The following is a 6000-nucleotide window of genomic DNA, read 5'->3' on the forward strand; positions in this document are numbered from 1 at the left end:
GTGCTCTTACTTTTAATTTAGTGCCACTCGGAGGTGCAGTTTTTTTGAATGCCATGAAATTTGACTTTTACTGCAGTACCACCAGCAGCTCAAGCCTTTTATCTTCAGCCAGTAAAATTTTGTATCCGAGTGACTTTGGTTATTTCCTCTGGTGTCGCCATGAAATCCAAATTTGTGGTCTGGTGTATGTGTGTGTTTTAACTAGTACATGCCCATGCTACAGTATTGTTTGGCCTATTTATGCTGATGGTAAACTGATATACTTAATAACAATGATAGAAGTAAAACAAAGGGGGGTAGATCTTGTTTGTATGCTAAAAATGGGTCAGGGAAGCCTGTTGGTAGGTGGTTGCAAGGACATGATCTGATATAGATAAGAACCTTCAGGTTCTTCAGGCACCCGGGTCAACATGTACCTATGTGCCAAATTTGGTTGCTCAACTCCCGGTGGTGTAGGAGGAGTTTGCGGACAAGGAAAAATGGAAGCAAACACACACACACACACGCACGCACACACACACACAGACACACACAGATTTGTGTAAGAGGCAATCATTTCATATGTTATGACTAAATATCTGCAAAAACAAACCCAGCTGAGGTTTGTGAGTTGGCTAATTAGCGCCTCTCGTCTCATCCTAACAAACTGAACATGTAGTGCTTTTTGCTTTTATGCCATCTGCGATTCTGTTTTATCAGTTACGTTGAAAAGCAGGCAGCCCATGAAGTCAGGAATGAAACAGTACCTCTGTGCAACAATGGCTGAAACTCTTTTCAAGCAACCATTGGAGAGGTGGCTTGCTGGGAGGTTGTTTCTTTTTAGCAAGAACCTCTTTTCACAGTTCTGCTTCTTTGCACAACGCTCACAGCGTCCCCTCCCCTGACCACCGGCATTAGTCAGTGCAGAGGTCTGTAACAAGCTGAGACTGTGTAGTATCTCTAGGAGCTCGGTTGCTATTGTAATGGCAACAGTGCTGGTAAACATCAATACCTGTTACACCCAAGTCCGTGCGCTATATATATATATTAAAGAAAATTTCTGTGTGTAAAAAATACAAGTAGCACCACTTTGGACCTGCACCCACTGCATGCTACCAAGAAACTGTAGTGCCCCCCCCTTTCAGAGTGAAGTATCGTACATATTGATTTTAAGGTCACATTACATCATTTTTTCTGTGTGTAAAATGATTTCCTGTTTTCAACTTCATGTTAGTGTAACTCAAACCCTTTGAAGTGACCTTTACATTCATGACACCGCTATAAAATGGTGACATATCCAGTTACAGCTTCTCTAATTTAACCTCTGTCACTACTACACAGGTAGATTTTATCGCTCTGATGGGTTTATTTTCTGTTTTCAGCCTTATAGTGGCCTCCTTCACTTGCATTAATGTCTTTGGACCTCATATTGAGAGTTCCAATGAAAATGCAAGTTCAACACTTTGAATAATGTCCAGATATTTTAGCTACTTAATCTGTGAAGAAATAACGGGCCTCACCTAGCCGTGAAACTGCCTGTCAGTTGTCCAATTTTCCTGTGACTTTTGATCCTCTTTGGTTGAACAGCTTCAGTTAGAGCTGAAACTCTGCACTTCAATCACATCCTAAAGGTTTGATTTAAAATCCTCTGTGGTGGTGCACAGAGGCAAAATTAGAATAAAATTTGCCATGGTCCAAATGCTCATTGACCTAACTATAGATAACAGCAGATTAAGACAATAAGACACGTGTTTCTGTCACTGTGGGCCTACACTATGTTTTAGCTCTTACTGCCTTAAATCCACTGATGAGCCTCCTGCTTTCATCTGTAAGCTCTGTTTGGCTGACGGACGCTTGTGAGAAGCTGATGGGATTCATACCATAGGAAGGTCTGATGGAGCAAGGACAGACAATCCATGCAAAGCAATGAATACAAATGAGAAATACGTCTCTCACTGCACTTTTTGCTTCCTTTTTCACCCTCTTTCCCATTAAATTTCCAGACAGCAGTTCTGTCTGTCACCGCGCACATAGTGTCAGCACTGAGTTAACACTGAGATTTTCACAATCAACAGCTAACAGAGTAGAAAATTCATCTTTACATGCATGTATCAAGCTTGCTTGATGCAACATTATCAAGTAGCCAGTCCCTGGCTTTTATCTGATAGTGATTTAGTGGGGAGCATCACACCAAGGCTATGTTTTTATAACCTCCAAAAAGAGAAGCTTTGCCTTTGGCTGTAATTATCCAGGGCTTTTTGAAACAAAGTAGAAGAAGCTTCTTTAGGTTAGCGCTGTTGCCTCATAGTGAGAAGGTCTGGGTTTGAATCCACCTTGGCCCAGGCCTTTCTGTGTGGAGTCTTCATGTTCTCCCTGTGTTCCACTCACCTTCAGTGACCAAACTTTGGGACCACTTTGGGACCAAGCCCTGTCAGAAGATCTCAGGCAGAGGCCAGGCTCATGTGGAGTTAGCAGCTCGCAGATGTAGGCGGACCTTTGAAAACCAGTTCTAAAACTAACAGGTGGCTGCAAGGGTTGATGTGGTTGCGCCTTTCGCTACATGTTCAAAGCCTAACAGCAGAATTTTGAGTTTTGTTCCCTCACACCTTTATTACTGCAGCAACCTCATCACTTATCCTAAACGGTGAGTTCACAAAGCTCACAGGCTATTCACGCTTTTCAAAAGAAGAGCCTGAATGTGAGCCTCTGTACTCTGATTCCTGGACAGGTTTAGGAGTCATTCTTCTTTAGCACAACTAAGCCTAAATGTACAAAATATGCTGTAATTTATGAGGATCTTTGATAAGTCTTAAAATGACATCACTCACTCTGTTTCAGTGAGAGCCTGAAGAACAAAGCAGTGCATTACAATTGAGTGTCTTTATGGGATACCTGGAAATTTTTTGGAGCTTCGGTATTGTGTATTAAAAGTTAATGATTTTGACCTATGATGTGTTATTTTTGACTTTTGGTTTCTCAGAATACTCCAACTGTACTGCAAACAGAGCTAGAACAGGCTCTTTGTTCCCTGCCTCCTTTCTATCTCCCATGAAACCTTCACTGTTTGTGACTGTCAGAGATTGTTTGTTTGCTTTAGGATTTAAAGTCATGTTAAAAGGCTGAGCAGCTTTCACTGTTAGCATCTTTTTTTTTTTTTTATTAAAAAAGAGGCAGCATTTATTGGTTTTATTCCCTTGGAATTATTTTTGTTATTTGAGTCCACAATCGCAGATTAAATAACCCACGAGTTCATCAAGAGGAAATGTATCATTTAAGAAAATTCCTAAATATTCCCAGACTCAAGCTTCCTGGAGGTGAGGATTTTCTGTTTTTCCTTGACTTGACGTGATCAGTAGCTACAGTAAATATCTCGGGACTAGATTGTCCTCAGATTTTTGCCAGCAGGCCTCTCTTCAAAAGCCAAAAAAAGGTTCACGCACTCCATTCCAGTTGTTCCAAGGATTAATAGTGAAATGAAAGGTCAGTATAGCACCAAATGTTGGTTAATTTACTACATAAATTATACAAGTTTCAGTCCCTGTTGAGTCCACTCTCCCCTATTCTCTAACATCTCGTTGTCTATCTGAGAACAGAAATAAATTCCTACTTGCAGCTCCACTTTCCAGATTTGCACTTTTAATCATCACTGCTGAAAGTTGCAGCACAAAAAAAGTTGATCAATGTGCTATAATTACACTGCAATCCACTGAAGGCTTGACGACAAAGTGAAGACACCCGTCAGACTCTGGCTTTCAGGTAGACGTGCTCCAGCAGCAGGTGTGGAATTTCATTCACTGGTGGAATCAGATTAAGTTTAAACTGGTTTAAATAAAACACCAAAGCTTCTCAAATCAAACATGACTTGGTCGAACAGTAGCAGGCAATGCATTCACTTAGAAAGATAAGCGCTTTCATCTTCTACTTGTGGCAAAGGAATCTCGCAGATGTGTATATTTACTGGTATGCGGGCGGACAGGTGTGCTTATAACTTTGATTAAAGGCATGTCTGCCACGGTGAACAGAAATGTGATGTAATCCCCTCAAGGATACACTCATAACATCATATTTCCAATGCCCCGTCTTCTCCGAATTTACAGGCTTTGTTGACTGAATCAGTGTCTACCCAGCAGGCACTGTTGCTGCCTGTCACACTCTATCAGCTCGATTTTCACAGACGCACCAGCATCCGTGTTTGTTTGCCTTCAAGAGATGACAAACTGTGCGATGTCACAGAGCGTCGTCCGTCTGTCGCAATCATCGCATTCAGCCATTCTTGGGCAACGTTTGAGAGGAAAACAGAGACCAGGAAATCTGCGAGTGTCATTACAGAAGACTTTCAGTTCTGACTTTGATACTCTGGAGTCGTGATGCATGATTTAATGCACGTTATTTCCTCTGCGTGTCATTAAAGGTTACTTCAGACACATCTGCCAGCGTTGTAAACAACTCTTTATTTTTGTGGCTTCTGAGGGTAGTTTGCATCTTTTGATTAAAGTTTACACTGGAAAAACTATTTGATTACTTTGATTACTCATTTGGATTTATTGTATATACATATGAACTTCTTCAGATCTCTAAAAATCTTTTTATTAAAACAATTCAAGTTGTAATTCACATGATTTATGTCCACGCTAAGGCCCTAACCTGTGATGAGGGGTCAAAAAGGCTGGAAATCACTGTTTTAGATGATCATTAGGGAAGCTCTAGGGAAAGTTCAGTGTTGAGATGTGGTGATGACCACAGCAGCAGGCAGAGAAATCCCCCTGACACAAATTTTCAAGCTGTGGTTCAGATTTCTGTGAGGACTCATTTTCAGGAGCTTTTTCCATCGAGCACAGCTACAGCAGCTTTCAAAGCCTTATATGAGAGAATATTTAGTAACAAAGTGAGGATATTTACAGTCATCCTTTGTTTCCAGGGTGTGCTTTTCAGTTTTCATTGACCGGATGCCAGCCTCGATTCCACACGTCTCATGATCACATGTTTGGTGCTTAGTGATATCTCAGGGTTTCAGACTCTCCCTGGAGGCTCCAGATACAGGCCATGAAAATGACCATGAGCCAAAGCTAACCACAGCTGGCACCGCAGGGCTAACTTGAGCAGGCGCAGCGGCACACTAATCCACAATAGCTTTTTTTTTTTCTTGCCTTTGAATCAATGAGGCTCAATATTCTAGGAAGAGTTAGGTCTAGGTTTTCAGCCTGATCCACCGTGCAAGTTTGGATTTACAGTCTCTCCCTTCCTGTGTTTTTTTTCCCTCAAAACTTTATTGATGAAAATTTATCTTTAGTTTCCAGTCATCATTACAGAAACAGTATTATTATATATAGGATTCTCATAATTATTATGCTTGCTGATCTTCACATAAGCAGCAACTTCGCTTCTTTGCATAAAAGGTGCTGCATACAGTACTGAGCAAAAGTCTTGAGCCACTCCTCATTTCTTCATATTTTGCTGGAAAAATGGGAAATAGTTGCAATGACTTATTGAAACACGTGAAATCATAAATAGAAATAAAATATATGAGGCAAAACAAGCTTGAAAGTCAATAATTGGTGTGACCACATTTATTCTTCAACAGCCTGAAGACTACTTAAGGAAACTACAAGAAAGCTGCCTAAGAGAGTTCAGGCTGTTGAAGGACAGTCAAAGCTCTTCTTTGAATGTTGGCTGCCTTTTGTTCTGTTCTCTGTGAAGATGATCCCACAATGCTTCAATAATGTTGAGGTTCGGGCTCTGGGGAGGTCCATCCATGACCGATAGTTTTCCACTGTGTGTTTTTCTATCCAGGTATGATTTGACTGCATTGGCAGTGTGTTTGGGATCATTGTCGTGCTTAAAAATGAAGCTGATTTCAATCACATGCTTTCCACATGGTATTGCATGGTGGATCAAAATCTGACTCCACTTGTTCATAATTACATTTTGCAGTTTCAAATTCTGACAAGATCTCCACTGGCACCACTGGCTGAAATGGAGCCCCAGATGGCTGTAGACACTGACTGCTGTACCTCTCTCCTG

Source organism: Archocentrus centrarchus, chromosome 1 (genome assembly GCF_007364275.1).
Source record: "Archocentrus centrarchus isolate MPI-CPG fArcCen1 chromosome 1, fArcCen1, whole genome shotgun sequence".
In the NCBI taxonomy this organism is placed as follows: domain Eukaryota; kingdom Metazoa; phylum Chordata; class Actinopteri; order Cichliformes; family Cichlidae; genus Archocentrus; species Archocentrus centrarchus.